Source organism: Lithobates pipiens, unplaced genomic scaffold, assembly GCF_037356315.1.
Source record: "Lithobates pipiens isolate NorthernLeopardFrog02 unplaced genomic scaffold, aLitPip1_a1.2 Scaffold_23, whole genome shotgun sequence".
NCBI lineage: Eukaryota > Metazoa > Chordata > Amphibia > Anura > Ranidae > Lithobates > Lithobates pipiens.
Window position 1 is genome coordinate 106,737,348 of NW_027507785.1, and position 23,885 is coordinate 106,761,232.

At 47.1% G+C, this 23,885-nt stretch overlaps 1 protein-coding gene across 2 annotated transcripts in view; it reads right to left on the bottom strand.

Moving 5' to 3' along the window:
* The window catches only part of RAF1 (Raf-1 proto-oncogene, serine/threonine kinase), a 168,963-nt gene extending 168,115 nt beyond the window's left edge, over positions 1-848 (bottom strand). For both annotated transcript variants that reach the window (XM_077452141.1, XM_077452139.1), the window contains exon 1: positions 682-848. The gene's annotated coding sequence lies outside the window, so the exon portion shown is untranslated. The remainder of the gene's footprint in view (positions 1-681) is intronic.
* Between the last annotated feature and the right edge of the window lie 23,037 nt (positions 849-23,885).

A 23,885-nucleotide genomic window follows, 5' to 3' on the forward strand; every position in this document is an offset into this window, starting at 1 on the left:
TCAGCACAGCTCCCCTTCCTCGGTGAACACATTGCAGCCGCTGACAATAACACCTGGACCCTGTAAGAGCCCCGTTGCCCCCTACACGCCTGTACTGGTTATCCGGCAATCCTGGCATGCACCATGGGCCGTACACTGTGTGGACAGAGTGGTCCATGCACTGAGATGACACCATGGTGACACCAATACACAATGATTAGTCTGAGAAGTTTAACAAACTTCTGTGAGCCACAAGCAGAGGAGTGCACAGCGCCGAGCACACCGCTCACCCTCTATAGGAGAGAACACAGAGGACAATGCCCATTACACAGTCACATCTTCAATGTCAATACAGAAAAGTGCAGGCTGACCACAACACCCCAGTATGAAGAATGTGCCATTAATCAATGGGCTGCTTTCCATGGCAACCAATCAGAATACATGTTTCATTTCACCTCTGTTCTGCAGAAGTGAGAACTGGAAGCTGATTGGTTGCTATGGGCAACCATGAATGTAGTGCGGGGAGCCCTTGTCATGAGGAGCCCGGGTCAGTGTGAGGGGACAAGCCGCCTGGAAGTGGAGAAAGTTTGGAAGGTGGTAGAGCGGCGGAGCTCCTTGTTCATAGAGCCAGCCGGGGACTCCAGACACCCTGGAAGAAGTCCCGGGAAAAGTGTCCCTCCCGGGGCTCTCACTGACATGTACCTCAGCCGCAGCTCCGGGGTCCCGAGCACTGAAGTCCGGACGAATCAGCACATATCCGGCGGCGCGCAGTCCGGAGAAGCCAACACACAGCAGGCGCTCAGTCACTCCCGACTATCACAGTCCCAGAACTCGGAGCCGCGCATAGCTGAGGGAAGGGGGGGGGGCGGGGGGGGTTGGACGCGTCCATTAGTAAACATCACTAGAGAACGGGGAGGATCCTAACACAACTACAGAAGAGTTGATCGGACGCCCAACCCCCGGCTCACAGCCTCTCCCCTTGCCGCTGCCCAGTGGCTCCGCCTGCCCTTTCGTCATGAAACACGCCCCCTCCTTGCCAACCGAGAACGGCACGGAGAAGGGCACGCCTTCGAGCCTTTCGATTTGCACTCCTTGAATAACTAGCACGCCCCTTTGTTTGACATGACCACGCCCACGTGCAAGCTTTCCTTCCCATGTCCATGAAACCCCGCCCATAGAAGAGCAGGAACGTCTTAGCTGAAAGTTTTTGTGCAGTGACAGGAGGAGGGAGAGCTGTGATTGGTGGGTTTCATGTAAATGGTGGGGCTGTATGGCTAATACTGATCATTCATAACATAATGACCACTGACAGGTAAAGGGAATAAAATTGATGATCACTTTATGAGGTTGATGAGTTGAAAGCAGAAAAAATGGGCAAGAATAAGGACTTAACCACTTTCCTACTGGGCACCTAAACCCCCCCCCCCCCCCCCCCCCCCCGCCCAGACCAATTTTCAGCTTTCAGCGCTGTCACTCTTTGAATGACAATTGCATGGTCATACAACACTGTACCCAAATGACATTTTTATAATTTTTTTCCAACAAATAGAGCTTTCTTTTGGTGGTATTTGATCACCTCAGGGTTTTTTATTGTTTGTTAAAAAATTAAAAAAGACAGAAAGAAAAAAAAATACAAAACCGCTTTATATTTTGTTAATAAAGTTTGCAAACAGGTCACTTTTCTCCTTCATTGATGTACGCTGATGAGACTACACTGATGGGCACTGATAGTTTGCACTTATGGGCACCCATAAGGCGACACTGATGGGCACTGATAAGGCGGGATTGATGGGCACTAATAGGTGGCACTCGGGGGCACTGATGAGGTGGCATTAGTGAGCACAGATGGACGGCACTGAAGGGCATTGATAGGTGGCACTGAAGGGCACTGATGGGTGCAAGTGATGGGCACAGATGGGTGGCAGTGATGGGCACTGATCGACACTGGTAGTTGACACTGATAGGCAGCACAGCTAGGTGGCACTGATGAGGCACTGATTGGCACCACTGGTGGGCATTGATAGGTGGCACTCGTGGGCATTGATAGGTGGCACTGATTGCTGGCACTTATGTACTGGTGGGCACTGATTTGTGGCACTGGCAAATGATTACCGATCTTCTCTGTACATCACGTGATCAGCTGTCATTGGCTGACAGCTGATCACGTGGTAAGGGGCCGGGATCGACCTCTCACTCCGATCTGTGATCACCCAAGTCTCATTGACTCAGGTGATCACAGTACGCTCCCTTCAGGGGGAGTGGCGAGTGTGCAAAGGGGAGGACATCTATTGACGGCCTCCGGGAAAAGCAGATCCGCGCTGTAGCCGTGACCTTGCTAGTACTATTTTGGACCACATTTTGCCTTCAGGACTGCCTTAATTCTTCATGGTAGAGGTTCAACAAGGTATTGGAAATATTCCTGAGATTTTGGTCCATATTGACATGATAGCATCACACAGTTGCTGCAGATTGGTCAGCTGCACATCAATGATGCAAATTTCCCTTTTCACCACATCCCAAAGGTGCTCTATTGGATTGAGATCTGGTGACTGTAGAGGCCATTGGAGTGCAGTGAACTCATTGCCATGTTCAAGAAACCAGTGGTGAGATGATTTGATCTTTGTGACTTGGTGCATTATCCTGCTGGAAGGAGCCATCAAAAGATGGGTATACTGTAGTCATAAAGGGATGGACATGGGGTTGCCACCTCATTTCTTTAAAACCAAACACATAAGGCCGCGTACACACGCACGGACTGTTTGCCCAACCTTGTTCGTCAAACAGTTTCGGCAAACAGTCCGCTCAAAATTTGCATGAGCGGACTTGCCCACACACGAGCGGACTGTTTGACGAACAAGGTTGGGCAAACAGTTCGCTCAACTTTTGAAATGAACGGACTCGCCCACGTAAGGAGGAGGCAAATCCGCCCATTTCGAGCGCGTGTACAGGTAGGCGGGGCCCGCGAAGGAGACGTCGCGGGCTCCGCCGCCTGGAATGGGCTTAAAGGGGAACCCCAACGCCGAAAAAAATCGGCGTGGGGGTTCCCCCAAAGTCCACACCAGACCCTTGTCCGAGCACGCTACCCGGCCGGCCAGGAAAGGGGGGCGAGCGAGCGCGCCCCCCTCCTGAGCCGTACCAGGCCGCGTGCCCTCAACATGGGGGGGTGCCTTGGGGAAGGGGGGGCCGCGCGGCCCCCCCACCCCAAAGCACCTTGTCCCCATGTTGATGAGGACAAGGGCCTCTTCCCGACAACCCTGGCCGTTGGTTGTCGGGGTCTGCGGGCGGGGGGCTTATCGGAATCCGGGAGCCCTCTTTAAGAAGGGGGCCCCCGGATACCGGCCCCCCACCCTATGTGAATGAGTATGGGGTACAATGTACCCCTACCCATTCACCTGTGAAATAAAGTACAAAAAAAAACACAACACAGGGAAAAAATATTTTATTGCACAGCTCCGGGGGGTCTTCCGTCTTCGGGGGTCTTCTCGCCGGACTCCTCCGCTATCTGTGTGTAGCTCTTTTACTAGCGGAGGAGTCCGGCTTTCTTCCTCCCCGCCGCCGGCCTCTTCTCCCGACTTCGGGGGTCTTGTCCCCCTCTTCGGTTCTTCTGCCGGGCCACCGCGCCTTCTTGTAGCTCTTTTACAGGCGGTGGCCCGGTCTTCTGTCGCCGCTGCCTTCCGTTCTTCTGTCGCCGCCTTCGGTTCTTCTGCCGGGCCACCGCGCCTTCTTGTAGCTCTTTTACAGGCGGTGGCCCGGTCTTCTGTCGCCGCTGTCGTCGCCGCCGCCGCCTTCCGTTCTTGTTCTTCTTCTTGTTCTTCTTCTTCTTCTTCTCCTGGAGATGTTGACTCGACGAGCTCTCCGGCCGGAATGCCAGGGACACGCTCCGCTGCCACTTATATAGTGACAATGGGGCGGTGTCACATGGTATATGTCACATGGGTTGGTCACATGGTGACCCCGCCCCCTTACGATGTCATAGTCCCCATGTGACATCAACCCATGTGACCAACCCATGTGACATATACCATGTGACACCGCCCCATTGTCACTATATAAGTAACCGCACAGCGCGGCTCTGGCATTCCGGCCGGAGAGCTCGTCGAGTCAACATCTCCAGGAGAAGAAGAAGAAGAAGAACAAGAAGAAGAACAAGAACGGAAGGCGGCGGCGGCGACGACAGCGGCGACAGAAGACCGGGCCACCGCCTGTAAAAGAGCTACAAGAAGGCGCGGTGGCCCGGCAGAAGAACCGAAGGCGGCGACAGAAGAACGGAAGGCAGCGGCGACAGAAGACCGGGCCACCGCCTGTAAAAGAGCTACAAGAAGGCGCGGTGGCCCGGCAGAAGAACCGAAGAGGGGGACAAGACCCCCGAAGTCGGGAGAAGAGGCCGGCGGCGGGGAGGAAGAAAGCCGGACTCCTCCGCTAGTAAAAGAGCTACACACAGATAGCGGAGGAGTCCGGCGAGAAGACCCCCGAAGACGGAAGACCCCCGGAGCTGTGCAATAAAATATTTTTTCCCTGTGTTGTGTTTTTTTTTGTACTTTATTTCACAGGTGAATGGGTAGGGGTACATTGTACCCCATACTCATTCACATAGGGTGGGGGGCCGGTATCCGGGGGCCCCCTTCTTAAAGGGGGCTCCCGGATTCCGATAAGCCCCCCGCCCGCAGACCCCGACAACCAACGGCCAGGGTTGTCGGGAAGAGGCCCTTGTCCTCATCAACATGGGGACAAGGTGCTTTGGGGTGGGGGGCCGCGCGGCCCCCCCTTCCCCAAGGCACCCCCCCATGTTGAGGGCACGCGGCCTGGTACGGCTCAGGAGGGGGGGCGCGCTCGCTCGCCCCCCTTTCCTGGCCGGCCGGGTAGCGTGCTCGGACAAGGGTCTGGTGTGGACTTTGGGGGAACCCCCACGCCGATTTTTTTCGGCGTTGGGGTTCCCCTTTAAGCCCATTCCAGGCGGCGGAGCCCGCGACGTCTCCTTCGCGGGCCCCGCCTACCTGTACACGCGCTCGAAATGGGCGGACTTTCCGAGCGGGAACAGTCCGCTCATTTCGAAAGTACAGCGGACAGGCCCACACACGGGCGGACTGTTCGCTCAAACACAGTTTCAGCGGACAGTTTTTCGGAATTTCCGAAAGACTTTGTCCGTCCAACTGTCCGCTGAAACTGTCCGCTGAAAGCCCACACACGGGCGGACTGTCCGCCCAAACACTGTTCAGCGGACAAGGTTGGGCGAACAGTCCGCCCGTGTGTACGCGGCCTCAGAATTACACAGGTTCTGAGGCTAATTTGATGCAAATTAGTGGGTGAGTTAAGCGAGTTTAGTTGCCACCTTCATCTGATGGAAACAGCTGATGGAAACATCAGCTGTGCTGCCAAAATCGCTGGACTCCAGGACAGGTAAGTGTCCTATTGTTATAAGCCAGCAGCTACAGTATGTGTAGCTGCTGGCTTTTAATTATTTTTTTTGGGCGGAACACCGCTTTAAGCAGGGGAACCTTGCGGGCACTGCAGGATTTAAGTCCTTCAGTGTGTTACTAGTAGGGATGAGCCGAACACCCCCCGCTTCGGTTCGCACCAGAACTTTCGAACGGACCCCAAATTCGAACGAACGTTAGAACCCCATTGAAGTCTATGGGACTCGAACGTTCGAAATTAAAAGTGCTAATTTTAACGGCTAATATGCAAGATACTGTCCTAAAAAGGGTTTGGGGACCTGGCTCCTGCCCCAGGGGACATGGGTCAATGCCTAAAATGTTTTTAAAAATGGCCGTTTTGGCGGGAGCACTGATTTTAATGACTTTAAATGAACCACAGCAATTCAACCACAGCAAAATAACATACATACATGCATACTGTTCTTTGTATTTTATGAGAATGCTTTTTGGATTGTAAATTATTGTGAAATATTAGTCCATGACTCATTGTATGGAGGCTGTATGCCCAGAGCATTTTAGAGGTTGATGCCCAAAATGTTTGTATGACATATCATGGACTATACAAAATAAATATTTATTGCAGTCACTTGACTTATTCTCTTACTGATGTGTGCTTCATTTAAAGTCCCAATTCTGTTCTCTTCTCTTATATAATATTGACAGGGATGGAGGTAGGCATTCCTTTAGTGCCAGCCTCATTCAAAGTCCCGAAAATTCTCCTTTTCCTTTAATGATTATCAAATACCCGGGATGGAAGCACACATCAGTAGTTTGCACATTATTTTTACTAGTATGTATGGGCTGCTGTGATAAATGGCCCTATTGTTACTATTTATTTAGTTATAACTAGGCAAATGCGTCCCGCTTGGACTGCATCCGCGGGCCCTTGGCGGTGATTCGGGTCTCGCAGACCTGTCCGCCATTGCTGGCCTCTATGTGTGGAGGTATGCTTTGTGGATTTCCTCCCCTCTCCCCGCCCTTTGGTCACGTGGAGGGGGCGGATACTTGGTCTCTTTTCATGGACGTCATGCTATATGTGCCGGGCACTAGGCGTCCTCGTGGCGCGCCGGTGCCGTCGGATTGCCATCTCATAGCAAACACACTGGGGAGATGGACCGGCGCTAATCGCCAGATGGCTGAGCCGCCCAGGTGAAGGCGGTCCTACTCTCCGGTAGTATGTGTTGCCAGCGTGACGTCCGTGTCTGGAACCAGGATGGTTCTCCATTGTGGGTACTTCACAGGTAGGGCTATACACCTTTCCTTCCCCTTCCCAGCACACCCACATATAATTTTGACACTAACCTCACATACCTAATCACATTAGGTTTCCCCATAACTCTCACTCCCCATTCTCCTTTTTTTTCCCCTTTTGTTCTTTTGTTATGGTGGTCTTTGTTCTTTGTTAGTTCGACAGTTTCATCACGGTTTTCCTTTTTGCCCCTTTGTCACCTCACCATATTTATTTCCAACACACATATCTTATACACAACACATACACAGATCCATATGTGGTCTATTCCTCATAGATCTCTCACATAGATATCTTCATTCATTCCACAGACCCTGCACCCTCTACCCACCCTGGGAGTGCCCATTTTGGTGGTTACCTGTTCTGCAGGCTGCCCCGGTGCTTGGCGGCCGTGCACTGTGGCTTTATCTGCGGACCCTGATGCCGTTTAACTGGCCCGCTGATGCAGACGTGAGTTGGATGCCTAGCCTTCAAATTAATTATAATTTATAATTATTAAATTATTTTGCAAATTTTTACCTAATTTATATATTAAATAAAAAGATTAATTTTTTTTTTCTTTTTATACTTTCTGTAGAATTATGCCATGATGTATGCTCCTGATGAGCGGTTGGAATACCGCGAAACGCGTAGAGCTTTTAGCCATTATCCTCTATCCCAATCATGGAAAATCAAGAATCATATGATCCTTTTTGATTTATAAATTATTAATTAGGCATTTTTAACTGATTTATTTATTACTTAGTTACCATGGTTATATTGGCCATTTTGGGTTCAACCACAGCAAAATAACGTACATACATGCATACTGTTCTTTGTATTTTATGAGAATGCTTTTTGGATTGTAAATTATTGTGAAATATTAGTCCATGACTCATTGTATGGAGGCTGTATGCCCAGAGCATTTTAGAGGTTGATGCCCAAAATGTTTGTATGACATATCATGGACTATACAAAATAAATATTTATTGCAGTCACTTGACTTATTCTCTTACTGATGTGTGCTTCATTTAAAGTCCCAATTCTGTTCTCTTCTCTCATATAATATTGACAGGGATGGAGGTAGGCATTCCTTTAGTGCCAGCCTCATTCAAAGTCCCGAAAATTCTCCTTTTCCTTTAATGATTATCAAATACCCGGGATGGAAGCACACATCAGTAGTTTGCACATTATTTTTACTAGTATGTATGGGCTGCTGTGATAAATGGCCCTATTGTTACTATTTATTTAGTTATAACTAGGCAAATGCGTCCCGCTTGGACTGCATCCGCGGGCCCTTGGCGGTGATTCGGGTCTCGCAGACCTGTCCGCCATTGCTGGCCTCTATGTGTGGAGGTATGCTTTGTGGATTTCCTCCCCTCTCCCCGCCCTTTGGTCACGTGGAGGGGGCGGATACTTGGTCTCTTTTCATGGACGTCATGCTATATGTGCCGGGCACTAGGCGTCCTCGTGGCGCGCCGGTGCCGTCGGATTGCCATCTCATAGCAAACACACTGGGGAGATGGACCGGCGCTAATCGCCAGACGGCTGAGCCGCCCAGGTGAAGGCGGTCCAACTCCGGTAGTATGTGTTGCCAGCGTGACGTCCGTGTCTGGAACCAGGATGGTTCCCCATTGTGGGTACTTCACAGGTAGGGCTATACACCTTTCCTTCCCCTTCCCAGCACACCCACATATAATTTTGACACTAACCTCACATACCTAATCACATTAGGTTTCCCCATAACTCTCACTCCCCATTCTCCTTTTTTTTCCCCTTTTGTTCTTTTGTTATGGTGGTCTTTGTTCTTTGTTAGTTCGACAGTTTCATCACGGATTTCCTTTTTGCCCCTTTGTCACCTCACCATATTTATTTCCAAAACACATATCTTATACACAACACATACACAGATCCATATGTGGTCTATTCCTCATAGATCTCTCACATAGATATCTTCATTCATTCCACAGACCCTGCACCCTCTACCCACCCTGGGAGTGCCCATTTTGGTGGTTACCTGTTCTGCAGGCTGCCCCGGTGCTTGGCGGCCGTGCACTGTGGCTTTTTCTGCGGACCCTGATGCCGTTTAACTGGCCCGCTGATGCAGACGTGAGTTGGACGCCTAGCCTTCAAATTAATTATAATTTATAATTATTAAATTATTTTGCAAATTTTTACCTAATTTATATATTAAATAAAAAGATTAATTTTTTTTTCTTTTTATACATTCTGTAGAATTATGCCATGATGTATGCTCCTGATGAGCGGTTGGAATACCGCGAAACGCGTAGAGCTTTTAGCCATTATCCTCTATCCCAATCATGGAAAATCAAGAATCATATGATCCTTTTTGATTTATAAATTATTAATTAGGCATTTTTAACTGATTTATTTATTACTTAGTTACCATGGTTATATTGGCCATTTTGGGTTCAACCACGGCAAAATAACGTACATACATGCATACTGTTCTTTGTATTTTATGAGAATGCTTTTTGGATTGTAAATTATTGTGAAATATTAGTCCATGACTCATTGTATGGAGGCTGTATGCCCAGAGCATTTTAGAGGTTGATGCCCAAAATGTTTGTATGACATATCATGGACTATACAAAATAAATATTTATTGCAGTCACTTGACTTATTCTCTTACTGATGTGTGCTTCATTTAAAGTCCCAATTCTGTTCTCTTCTCTCATATAATATTGACAGGGATGGAGGTAGGCATTCCTTTAGTGCCAGCCTCATTCAAAGTCCCGAAAATTCTCCTTTTCCTTTAATGATTTTAATGACGATTAAAGTGAAAAAAAAAAGTAAATTATTACTTTAAATATGGTGCCTGGGGGGTGTCTGTAGTATGCCTGTGAAGTGCCACGTGTTTCCCGTGTTTAGAACAGTCCCTGCACAAAATGACATTAAACGGAAATAACACCATTTAAAACTGCTTGCGGTTTTAATGTTATATCTGGTTCCTGCAATATGGTTGAAAATCATTCAGAAAAATGGCATGGGTAGCCCTCCCTGCCCATTACCAGCCTATTTGGGTCTTGTACGCATATTAAGGGGAACCCTGTACCCATATTAAAAAAAGGAAATGCGTGTGGCCCCCAGGCCCTATATACTCAGAACAGCAGTATACAGACGGTGCAAACAAGATAGGGACTGTGTAGGTTTGTTGTGTTAAGTTGAATCTGTTTGTAATTTTCAACTGGTACATTTTTAAAGTGTAGCTCCAGTCAAAAAAACTATTTTTAAAGTGGAGGGCCACCTTGAAAACCAAAAAATGTTAAAAATGACAAAAAAATCTGAAAAAAATAAAATGAAAAAAATTTTTTTTTTTTACTTACCAGAAATGCCTGTTGCTAGGCACTTTATCCTAATCTTCCTCTTCCTCCTCCGCGGAGATCTTCTGTCTTCTGTCTTCGTCGCGGCGTCTTTTGGGTAATGGGTCGCGCTGTGTTCTGGGAACTGTGTGTTCCAGAACACAGCGCGTCCCATTCAGAAAGCGCTGCGGGACTCGCGCATGCGCAGTAGCTGCGGGACTCACGCATGCGCAGTAGGAAACGGGCAGTGAAGCCGTAAGGCTCCGCTGTCTGTTTCCCTTAGAGGGAATGGCGGCGTCGGGACCCGAGAGCCGAGGGACGGGTCGTCCTCGGGCGGCCGACATCGCGGGCGCCCTGGACAGGTAAGTGTGTTTATTAAGTCAGCAGCTGCAGTGTTTGCAGCTGCTGACTTTTTTTTTTTTTTTTTTTTTTTAACTGGCCCTCCTCTTTAAGCTTTTTGGAAAACATAGGGAAGGGTTATCACCCCTGTATAATTTGTTTTGTCGTCCATCTTTTTTCATCTCACTTGCTGTTGTCTCCTTCCGTTTGCAAGTAGGAGATGTTTGTAAATTGGATGTTTGAAAGTAGGGGCCTGCCCTATATGCTCTGCAGAAATGGCGGAACAAGGTGTTGGTTTTGCCACAACACTGTAAGCCCTCAAAGTGACTCTTGGTGGGCGCTGGAGCGCCCTGCAGTGAACGATTATATCAAGAATTGTAATTACATGCCATTGTTGAACAGTGGTAGAAAAATTGACCTTTGGTGGTTGTGGTGCTGGTGCCACAACACTATAAGTCCTCACCGTTACTCTGGGTGGGCACAGGAAGGGGCCCTCCTGTGAAATATTATATCAAGAATTGTAATTACATGTCCCTGTTAAACAGGGGCAGAAAAATTTGGCCTTAGGCACTGCTGCTGGTGCCACCACACTGCAACCTCTGCCATATACTCTAGTTTTATTGCAGGAATTAGCCCTGCTGCAAAGCATTGCATCAAAAATTGTAATTAAACGTCCTTGTTAAACAGGGGCAGAAAAATTGGGCCTTAGGCATCACCCAGAACCAGAAATGTTCTTCCAACATATCAGCGGAGGAGGAAGAGGATAGACAATCAACATAACAGGACAGTCACTCAGCATCAGCATAGGCAGTCTTGAAGGGATGTGATATTTAAAAAAAAATTATTCTGTTACATTAGCTTCAGGTGCTTGGTAGCTGTGGGTGAGCCAAGACTGATTCATCTTGATGAAGGTCAGTCGATCAACTGATTCGGTGGACAGGCGCACCCTGTGATCGGTAACAAAGCCACCAGCAGCACTGAAGGTGCGTTCCGAAAGAACACTGGATGCAGGACAGGCCAGTAGCTCAATTGCATACTGTGCAAGCTCTGGCCAGTGATCCATCCTCAAGACCCAGTAAGCCAGAGGATTTTCGGTGGGAAAGGTGTCCAAGTCTGACCTTGCCCCTAGGTATTCCTGCACCATGTAAATCAGACGCTGGCGATGGGTGCTGGAACCGATCATACCTTGGGGCTGCGGACTAAAAAATTGTCTGAAAGCATCAGTCAGACAGCCACCTTCTCCACCGCTCCTTCTGACCGATGCCTCAGCAACACGTTGTCCAGGACCAGGAGTTTGTAACCTCCCAGTCTCTGGGAACGCGTTGCACAGACCTTTCTGCAAGGCCTCCCAGAGATGTCTCATCCTCTGCTCCCTCTGCGATGGCAAGATAAGGTCGGCAACCTTACCCTTGTACCGTGGATCAAGGAGAGTGGCCAGCCAGTAATGGTCCCTCTCCTTGATCCGAAGAATACGAGGATCCTTCCGCAGGCTTTGCAGGATCAGGGAGGCCATGCAGCGTAGGTTAGCTGAGGCATTCGGTCCGGAGTCCTCTGGGTCACTAAGGACAACATGATCCGCAGCTACCTCCTCCCAGCCACGTACAAGTCCACGTGTTTCTTGGGACTGTAAATCATCCCTACAAGACTGCTGCTGCTGCTGATGCTGAGTGCCAGCCTCCACCTCCATGCTGACACAATCATCCTCCTCCTCCTCTTCCTCCTCCTCATCCTCTTCCTCCTCCTCATCCTCTTCCTCCTCCTCATCCTCTTCCTGTGTGATGGGTGGCACAGCAGGAACACTGTCTGGATAAAGGGGGCCTTGAGAGGCAAGGAAGTCCTCCTCTTCCTGCCTCTGTTCTGCCTCAAGTGCCCTGTCCATTATTCCACGCAGCGTATGCTCCAAGAGGTGGACAAGAGGTACAGTGTCACTGATGCATGCACTGTCACTGCTCACCATCCTTGTGGCCTCCTCAAACGGTGACAGGACAGTGCATGCATCCCTGATCATGCCCCACTGGCGTGGTGAGAAAAAACCGAGCTCCCCTGACCCTGTCCTGGTGCCGTAGTCACACAGGTACTCATTGATGGCCCTCTGCTGCGTGTGCAGCCGCTGCAGCATGGCCAACGTTGAGTTCCACCTGGTGGGCATGTCACATATAAGGCGGTTCTTGGGCAGGTTCAACTCCTTTTGGAGCTCAGCCAGCCGAGCACAGGCATTAAATGATCGGCGGAAATGCACACAGACTTTCCTGGCCTGCTTCAGGACATCCTGTAAGCCGGGGTACCTGCCCAAGAACCGCTGCACCACCAGGTTAAGGACGTGAGCTACACAGGGCACATGGGTCAGTTGTCCCTGTCGGAGGGCGGAGAGGAGGTTGGTGCCATTGTCACAAACCACCATTCCTGGCTTAAGCTGGCATGGCGTCAACCACCTCTCGGCCTACCCCTGCAGAGCTGACAAAACATCCGCCCCAGTGTGGCTCCTGTCCCCCAAACAAACCAGCGCAAGCACGGCATGGCATCGTTTTGCCTGCGTACTTGCGTAGCCCCTGGAACGCCTACGAAGCACCGCTGGTTCTGAGGACAGAGCACTGGAAGAGGCCATGAAGGAAGAAGAAGAGGAGGGGGTGGAGGAGAGAGGTGTGTCACAACCATTAGTAGTATTTTGGAGGCGTGGTGGCGGAACAACCTCCAACACTACTGCATCTTCAAAAAAGGTTTTTTAAGGTAAACCAAGCCTAAGGGAGTGGGATGTTAACGGTGCAATAAGTCAAAAACTGTATTCTTATTAAAAAAAAAAAAATTAACAAAATTTATTTATACATAATTCATAAAAGCAGAACAATGATCTGTATAATCATACTGAGGTTATATACAACTTTGTGGTCCAATAGATGGTAAAGTTTTTTTTTTTTAATAAGAATACAGTTTTTGACTTATTGCACCGTTAACATCCCACTCCCTTAGGCTTGGTTTACCTTAAAAAACCTTTTTTGATATTTCTAAAAAGGGATGAGGTGTCAATTAATGGGGTACTGATGGAGGTTTGAATCATTTCTTTGTTTGACACTACTGCATCTTGTCCTGCATCCTTCCCAGCTGCCAGAAGAGTGACCCAATGGGCCGTGAAAGACAGGTAACGTCCCTGTCCATGCCTGCTGGACCATGAGTCAGCGGTAATATGCACCTTACCGCTGACCGCCCTGTCCAGCGAGGCAAGGACATTGCCTTCCACATGCCGGTAGAGAGCCGGAATCGCCTTCCGTGAGAAAAAGTGGCGTTTGGGGACCTGCCACTGAGGAACCGCACATTGTACAAACTCACGGAAGGGGGCCGAGTCTACCAACTGAAAAGGCAGCAGTTGAAGTGCTAGCAATTTAGCCAAGCTAGCATTCAACCGCTGGGCATGTGGATGGCTGGGAGTGAACTTCTTTCGCCGGTCCAGCAGCTGGGGCAGGGACATTTGCCTGCTATAATCGGACGTGGGTGTACCGCTAGCAGAGTTCCCGGAAGCACTTGGCTGTGACACACCTAATTCTACACCTTCATTCCTCTCAGAGCAGGTTTCAGAGAGGACTGAAGGTCTAGTGGGGTTGGAGATGCCAGCTGATGAGGAGCAAGGAGAGGTCCGCTTTGTTCTTTGGTGTGGGTCTTTGCCAACGAGCTGCATGGCAGGTCAACATATGTCTGGTCAAGCATGTGGGGCCCAAGCGGCTGATGTTTTGGCCACGCGAGATACGCTTGAGACATATGTTGCAAATAGCAGCGGTGCGATCTGATGCACTCGTCTCAAAAAAGGCCCACACCAAAGAACTTTTAGAATAACGCGCAGAGGCAGCGCCCTGCACAGGCGGAGCTCTGCGGTGTGATTCAGTCGGTGTGCTGCACCTAAGCTGGCCCCCGGAGGGCATCCTGCCTCGTTGGACATGTGCCTCCTCCTCCTCCTCCTCCTCCTCTCTCCTTCCAGGCACCCACGTGGAGTCAGTGCCCTCATCATCCCCTCCCTCTTCATCGCTGTAGCAAACCTGGCAGTATGCTGCAGCTTGTGGAACATGACTGCCAGATTGCTGTCCTTCTTGAGCATCCCCTCTCTCTGCGCTCACGCTACTGCCTTCCTCTAGCTGAGTGTCATCATCAGAGCCCAAAAAAACACTGGGCATCCTCCTCGAGCATGTACCCAACACTGTGCTCAAAGAGTTCAGGAGACTCCTCAGGAGGACGTGGTGGGTCTAGGGAAGGAGTCACTGATGATGACATTGAGAGGAGGGAAGACGATGCGTTGGCAGCTGCTTTGCTAGTACCCTGAGACTGGGTGAGAGAGGATGAGGAGGATGAAGAGGGCTTGGTCATCCACTCTACCAAGTCGTTGGCATGTTGCGGCTCAACATGTCCAGCTGCCGAAAAGAAGGACAAGCGTGTCCCATGGCCACGTGCTGATGACAATGCACCGCGTCCACGACCAGCACTGTTGTCTCTAGACACAGAGCCTGCTTGCCCTCTTTTATCGGCTCGCGCCTGTCTGCCTCTCCTTGCTGGCCTTCCAGACATGGTAATGGCCTGAAGGGAGTTGGGTAAAACAGCAGTGTAATGGAGTCACACAACACCCACTAAGCCCTGCAGATGGCTCTATTAGAGAACAGCAATAAACGGTAGATACAGGTGTATATTGTGCTGGAGTCACACAACACCCACTAACTCCTGCAGATGCCTTTATTATAGAACACCAGAGATAAAGGGGTATACTGTAATTGAGTCACACAACACCCACTAAGCCCTGCAGATGGCTCTATTAGAGAACAGCAATAAAGGGTAGATACAGGTGTATATTGTGCTGGAGGCACAAAAAACCCACTAACTCCTGCAGATGCCTTTTTTATAGAACACCAGAGATAAAGGGGTATATACAGATGTATACTGTGCTGTGCTGGAGGCACACACAACTTCCAATAACTCCTGCAGATGGCAAGTGGGCTCAAATAGAGAAGAGCTATGTAGGTGGATATAGCGGTGTGTACTGGGTACAGAGCACGCAGACAGCACGCACAAGCTCCTAACACTACTGACTGCAAGCTCTATTATAAAAGATAGATCACTAGCTATATAGGTGAGGTGAATATAGCGGTGTATACTGCGGTCAGGGCACACAGACAACAACCACTACACAACAGCAAGATCGAAAATCGGTCGAAAACGATCGGTGTGTACTGTGTTGAAGGTACACAGAACACCCACTAACTGCTTCAGACGCCAACACACTACACTAGGCCGCCGCTCTGGCGGCCTTATATAGTGTGGGGCGTGTACTACACAGCCTGAGCTATGATTGGCCACAGGCATCCTGCCTGTGGCCAATCATGGCTCTCCTCGCTGCTGGCGCTGTGATTGGCCAAGCATGCGGGGTCACAGTGCATGCTTGGCCAATCATGAGCCAGCAATGCACTGCGATGACGCAGTGCATTGTGGGCCGTGAGCGCCACACGAATTTGGCGTGAACGGCCCATAACGTTCGGAATTCGCCGAACGAGCGAACAGCCGATGTTCGAGTCGAACGTATGTTCGACTCGAACACGAAGCTCATCCCTAGTTACTAGTAATTGTTTTCTTGGTAACTATGGTCCCAGCTGCCTTGAGATCATTGACGAGAATCTCCTGTGTAGTTCTGGACTGATTCCTCACTGTTTTCATGATCATTGAAGCTCCACGGGTGAGATCTTGCATGGAGTGCCAGACTGAGGGAGATTGACAGTTTTGTGTTTCTTCCATTTGCAAATAATCGCCCCAACTGTTGTCACCCTCTCACCAAGCTGCTTGGTGATGGTCTTGTGACCCATTCCAACTTTGTGTACCTCTACAATCTTGTCCCTGACATCCTTTGGTAGCTCTTTGGTCTTGGCCATGGTGGAGAGATTGGAATCTGATTGATTGTTTCTGTGGACAGGTGTCTTGTATACAGGTAAAAAGCTGAGATTAGGAGTACCCCCCTTAAGAAAGTGCTCCTAATCTCAGCTTGTTACCTGTATAGAAGACACCTGGGAGCTAGAAATCTTGCTGATCGATAGGGGATCAAATACCTATTTTACTCATTCAAATGCAAATCAATTTATAACTTTTTTGAAATGCATTTTTCTGGATATTTTTGTTGTTGTTCTATCTCTCACTGTTAAAATAAACCTACCATTAAAATTATAGACTGATCATTTCTTTGTCAGAGGGGAAACGTACAAAATCAGTAGGAGATCAAACACCTTTTTCCCTCACTGTAGTTACTGTAAATATCTCCTAAACATGCACCGTTTAGAAGATATTTACTGTAGATGCAGCCTTTGATGTCCCCGGCGCATGCGCTCTAAAGGAACGGCCACCCGGGCCATTCCTTCAGAGTCATGTGCCGTAAACAACGGCTCACGCAAGCATGCATGGGAGTGATGTCAATGCAGCTCCGGACACTCATACAGCCATGGTCCGCAAACCCAGAAGGAAGACAAGGTGAAGATGGAAGCCGTGTCGGTAATGACAGCTTGCGCTAGAAGGGCTTCGTTCTAAGGTAAGTTTCACATAATGTGCTAGTATGCGATGCATACTAGCACATTATAACTTTGCCTTGCAAGTTAAAAAAAAATAAAAATCGTTGGTGGTTTACTACCACTTTAAATAGAATATTGGTTTAATAATTTTTTGTTGTTGTTGGAAAATATGGCAGTTACAACAGCAACAATTCTATTTATTTTCATTAACTCTACTTAAGGCTAGACTCCAAAACCTACGCATTTCATCATGTCATGCATCAACTATCAACATAATATAAAGAAGGAGAAAAATATTGCGCTAACCAAAAATTTATGTGAAAACAAGCAGCTACATACGAACCAAATTCATAAATAAAACTAAACAATATAATGTAGCGCTTAAAAGGTACTGTGAAAACACATGTGACAAGTATTAAAAAGGAAATTTAATAAAGTCCAAATAATAAGTGAATACAAAAAGTCCTTAGAGTCCACATAGGACATAGAGATATTATATAGAGACTAGAGAGTGATCTTGGAGACATCTCAAAGTAGTGAATTCTAAGTAGAAACGAACAAGATGGGTACTCTTACCAAAACCATGAGGTCACGTGATGCCGTTATTTCGTTACGACAGGACTACGTTCAGGCTAGTAGCCAATAGCTTTGATGTAGGAATTTGATCTGAGCATGTGTGGCACTTTGTCCGATCGGAATTCTGTACACATGATCGGAGTATGTCCGATCGGAGCATTTTGTCTGAAAATTTTACCAACAAGTTGGAAAACTTGGGCCGTCGGATACTCCGACGGAAACAGTCCGATGGAGACCACACACAGTCGGAATATCCGACAAAATGGTCTGATCGGACACATTACGTCGGAATCTCCGACTGTGTGTACAAGGGCTTACAGTCGTTGGAATTACTGTAGGTCCTCTGGTCATAGGAGGAATGGTCTGTATCATCCACAAGATTCCAATTTCTCCAGGGTCCCAATGGAATGGATGGAAAGAATCAACTCCAACCAAAAAAACAGGATAGTAAGCAAGGCCAAACTCATATAGAGGATCACATAAGGGACAAAAAAGAAAAAACAGCTTCCCATAGTGTAGATGAAAAATATCAGATGGCTGTTTATTGGCATAAAGTCAGCGAAAACAGGATAAAAAAACTATATTTTTTTAAAATAAAAACGTGATCACATAAAAGAAAGCAATACAGGGAACAGGACTACACCACTACTAGACTGCCCCTGCTCATTGAATTGAATGGGCAGCGCTGCGAAGCGCCTGAAAAGCGATTTGACAGCGACGCTTTTTGGGTGCATTCAACCCTTTCTTTGGCCGCTAGCGGGGGTTAAAAGCACCCCGCTAGCGGCCGGCGTTGCACAGTGTGAAAGGGCTCTAAAGAGGAGCTATAGTTTTCTTTTTTCTTTTTAGATCCATGAAAGAGGTCAGCTTAATGTAAAAGACTGTATGTAATATATGTTTAAAATCCTTTTTTTTTCTACATACATTTTATAATATATGTATATGTATTTATAATGTATATATAAGCAAAAAAAAAAGTTCAGAAGATAATAATCTGATTTACATTAAACCCTATGGGAAAATTTGCCTTGGTTGATTCACAACCAATTTGGTTCGCGATCAGAGTCGTTTCCCAAATTAAGTTCGTTAAACGAGGTACCACTGTAATAATAAAAAGTTTTTTCAATATTATTATTGTTATTTATTATTATTATTTTGTTAAGTTCCATTCGTTTAGATACAGCATTCAGTATTTCAGATAATTTGTAACTTTGGATAAATTCTTATTCATTACATTCACTAACAGCCAAATTTGAAATGAAATTCCAATACCTAGGCTATAATTTAATAGTTAGTAATAGTTAAGTTATTATTAGTTAGTTATTATTTCAGATTTTCAAATTTTAGGGTTTTCAGAATTTCAAATTTCCAAATTTACTAATTTTCAAATATTCAAATTTCAGAATTTTTTTCAAACAGGTTTTTGTTAATTCTGATATTTCCGAATTAACGATTTTGTCAAAATTTGTTAAAAAACGAATTCGGGGACAAAACTAATTGCACATGTCTAGATGGCACTTGTTAGGTTTGAGCATCATTGATGCAGACTGACCAACACAGCGTCTGAGTTAGACATGTTCTTTGCCTACCCTGACCTTCCCTCGCCTCCATTGTCTCAAGAGTCCTGAATTTTCAGAATTTCACATATAAAAAAAGAATGCTTGTAGTTGTCGATCCCAGAGTCACCTCATACATGTGTTATGTCACGGTGCTGGTGTCAGATCACTCTATCACGGTGCAGGTGTCAGTGCTCTATATCACGGTGCTGGTGCTGGTGATCATCTCCTGCACCCTCTTCTTTGCCTACCCTCACCTTCCCTCGCTTCCATTGTCTCAAGAGTCCTGAATTTTCAGAATTTCACATAAAAAAAAAGAATGCTTGTAGTTGTCGATCCCAGATTCACCTCATACATGTGTTATGTCATTGGCCATGTGGTGGGACTATGTGTGCACAGCTAGTAATTATTTTGTGGCTGCAAATATGACCTGTAGGTTTGTAAAGTTCACCATCCCTGTGATGTGCTGACTTCCTCCTGGGGCTGCTTATTATGAGGAGGGGCTCCCACCATCCCTGTGCTATGCTGACTTCCTCCTGGGGCTGCTTACGGTGCAGGTGTCAGTGCTGTATATCACGGTGCTGGTGTCAGTGCTGTATATCACGGTGCTGGTGTCAGTGCTGTATATCACGGTGCTGGTGTCAGTGCTTTATGTCACACTGCTGATGTCAGTGCTCTCTATCACGGTGCTGGTGTCAGATCACTCTATCACGGTGCAGGTGTCAGTGCTCTATATCACGGTGCTGGTGCTGGTGATCATCTCCTGCACCCTCTTCTTTGCCTACCCTCACCTTCCCTCACCTCCATTGTCTCAAGAGTCCTGAATTTTCAGAATTTCACATAAAAAAAAAAGAATGCTTGTAGTTGTCGATCCCAGATTCACCTCATACATGTGTTATGTCATTGGCCATGTGGTGGGACTATGTGTGCACAGCTAGTAATTATTTTGTGGCTGCAAATATGACCTGTAGGTTTGTAAAGTTCACCATCCCTGTGATGTGCTGACTTCCTCCTGGGGCTGCTTATTATGAGGAGGGGCTCCCACCATCCCTGTGCTATGCTGACTTCCTCCTGGGGCTGCTTACGGTGCAGGTGTCAGTGCTGTATATCACGGTGCTGGTGTCAGTGCTGTATATCACGGTGCTGGTGTCAGTGCTGTATATCACGGTGCTGGTGTCAGTGCTTTATGTCACACTGCTGATGTCAGTGCTCTCTATCACGGTGCTGGTGTCAGATCACTCTATCACGGTGCAGGTGTCAGTGCTCTATATCACGGTGCTGGTGCTGGTGATCATCTCCTGCACCCTCTTCTTTGCCTACCCTCACCTTCCCTCACCTCCATTGTCTCAAGAGTCCTGAATTTTCAGAATTTCACATAAAAAAAAAAGAATGCTTGTAGTTGTCGATCCCAGATTCACCTCATACATGTGTTATGTCATTGGCCATGTGGTGGGACTATGTGTGCACAGCTAGTAATTATTTTGTGGCTGCAAATATGACCTGTAGGTTTGTAAAGTTCACCATCCCTGTGATGTGCTGACTTCCTCCTGGGGCTGCTTATTATGAGGCGGGGCTCCCACCATCCCTGTGCTATGCTGACTTCCTCCTGGGGCTGCTTACGGTGCAGGTGTCAGTGCTGTATATCACGGTGGTGGTGTCAGTGCTGTATATCACGGTGCTGGTGTCAGTGCTGTATATCACGGTGCTGGTGTCAGTGCTTTATGTCACGCTGCTGATGTCAGTGCTCTCTATCACGGTGCTGGTGTCAGATCACTCTATCACGGTGCAGGTGTCATTGCTGTATGTCACGCTGCTGATGTCAGTGCTCTCTATAACGGTGCTGGTGTCAGATCACTCTATCACGGTGCAGGTGTAATTGCTGTATGTCACGCTGCTAATGTCAGTGCTCTCTAGAGGTCGACCGAAAAAAAAAGGGCTAACTTGCATTTGAAAGATCTCTGCGCAAATACCGCGTCACATAAAATATTGCAACAACCGCTATTTTATTCCCTAGGGTCTCTGCTAAAAAATATATATATATAATTTTTGGGGCTTCTGAGTGATTTTCTAGCATAAAATACTGGATTTTTACTTGTAAGCAACAAGTGTCAGAAAAGATTTAGTCTTTAAATGGTTAAACTGAGAACTTCTACACACAGAGTTCAGCCCATTGAAGAAGAAACATCTTATCACTTTGATCTTTTCTTGGCAGCCTGCCCAGAGAGGAGGAAAGTCCTTCACTGATGTCTTCAGGCAACTTACATTGACTTCTATTACAGAAGTCTTTTGCAAGTCATAATAAGCATAATGAGCAATGTTTTTGCCTTTAAATTCATCGTAAAGAACGTTCGTACACGTTAACGAACCTAACGACAATTCGTATTTCGTACGAAACAGAACGGAATTTCGGACAAGAAATACGAAGTACGAATTCATTTTATTACGAATCGAAATGGAACAGAACGAAACTAATTTATTGACGGCGCCCATGTCTAGTCTGAGTGTGCAAGATGATCCTCAAATGTGGCAGAAAACACCATTACATTGTCTAGTTAGATCACGATACAGTTACTTGTTCTCGAGGTAGTGTTCCATAGAAAATGGAAGGTCCTTTGTTCAACCCAAAGGGCATTCTTTTGAACTATCGCAATCTCATTAAAGTAATGAAAGTGGTATTTGGTTATTCCCCCTTGGCAACAAGGATCTGCTTAACTTGTGGAGGTACCCTAAGTTATCTCTCACAGATGGGAGGGCTCTCTCCTGGGGGTATCTCATTTGAAATCCCATTGATACCAGGTTATGGTCCACCTATAAGAACGACTTTGACAATTTATCCAACAGATTCCTTACTGGTTCTAAAAGAGTAGGTTGCAGTTCCTCAATGTTGTGTTTTTTTGTAGTGGCGTAGCTAGCACATCTGGCACCCGGGGCTGGACATTTTTTTGCACCCCCCAAGATAAATGGTATGTGGCAATATAGCGGCACCACGCCAAAACTGCGTTAAAGACTGTGCCACAAGCGAGTATGTAACAGACAGTACAAACCTCAGTATTCTAATTTTAATAAAATAAAACTGTTTTATTGCATGTCCTTTACTGCATACCGCTAACCTTAAAGTGATATCAAAGTCATGTTTTTTTCTAAATAATAAACATGTTATACTTACCTGCTCTGTGTAGTGGTTTTGCACAGAACAGCTTGGATCCTCCTCTTCTCGGGTCCCTCGCTGGCACCCCTGGCCCCTCCCTCTTTCTGGGTGCCCCACAGCAAGCAGCCTGCTAGGGGGGCCCCCAAGCAGGCAAGCTCCCGAGCCGCGGCTCTGTGTGTCCATTCACACACGGAGCCATGGCTCGACTCCTCTCCTTCTGCTTTCTGATTGACTCACTGGCTGTGATTGACAGTAGTGTGAGCCAATGGCTTCTGCTGCTGCCAAAAGCCAATCAGGAGTGCGAGTCCCCAGACAGCCAAGGCTCTCGTGGATATCTCTGGATCGAGAGGGGGCCCAGGTAAGATTTAGGTGGGGCAGGAGGGGGCTGCTGCACACAGAAGGTTTTTTACCTTCATGCATAGAATGCATGAAGATTAAAAATCTTGTGTCTTTACAACCACTTTAACCACTTAAGCCCCGGATCATATTGCAGGCCAAAGACCAGACCACTTTTTGCGATTCAGCACTGCGTCGCTTTAACTGACAATTGTGCGGTCATGCGACGTAGCTCCCAAACACAATTGACGTCCATTTTTTCCCACAAATAGAGCTTCCTTTTTGTGGTATTTGATCACCCCTTTTTATTTTTTGCACTATAAACAAAAAAAGAGCGACAATTTTGATTTTGCTATAATAAATATCCCCCAAAAATATATAAAAAAAAAACATTTTTTTCCTCAGTTTAGGCCGATACGTATTCTTCTACATATTTTTGGTAAAAAAAAACGAAATAAGCGATTATTGATTGGTTTGCGCAAAAGTTATAGCGTTTACAAAATAGGGGATGGTTTTATGGCATTTTTATTAATAATTTTTTTTTTTTACTAGTAATGGCGGCGATCAGCGATTTTTATTAAGACTGTGACATTATGGCGGACACATCGGACATTTTTGACACATTTTTGGGACCATTATCATGTATACAGAAATCAGTGCTATACAAATGCACCGATTCCTGTGTAAATGACACTGGCAGTGAAGGGGTTAACCACTAGGTGGCAGTGTAGGGGTTATGAGTGTCCCAGGGGCATGTTTCTAACTGTGGGGGGGCGTGGCTGTCTATGACACGTCACCAATCTCTGCTCCGATCACACGGAGCAGAGATCAGTGAAACTGTCACTAGGCAGAATGGGGAGATGCTTGTTTACATTCGAATCCGCGGGACCCACGATCTGACTCATGGCAGCGTGCACGCGATGGGATGGAGGCAAATTTACAGGGACGTACCTGTACGCCCATCTGCCTGTCCGTTACATTTTGCCGACGTACATGTAAAACACAGTGAGGGAAATTTATCAAAACTGGTGCAGTCAGAATTTGGAACAGTGCATGGCAATCAATCAGCTTCTATCTTCAGCTTGTTCAGCTTTAAAAATGAAAGCTATGAGCTGATTGGTTGCCATGCACAGCTGTTCCAAATTCTGTCTGCTCTAGTTTTCTCCTAATGACTCATTCTTGTAACCCTTGGCTAATTCCTGCCAGCCACTGAGTCATGTTGATTCTTACCACGTAGAGACAACAATGAAACTCTGAAAGCTGTAAGTGTCCCAACTTGCAGGCAATCACATCTATGATTAGGGCCAAAATCTTGTTGTTACGGATTTTAACTACTTCTGTAGTTTGCCGAACCACTGTGAGAGTCCTGGCAAAAAATTAAAAAAGAAGGATTTTGTAAAAAAAAAAAAAAGGAATTAATACTCACCGGGGTGGATGCAGCATC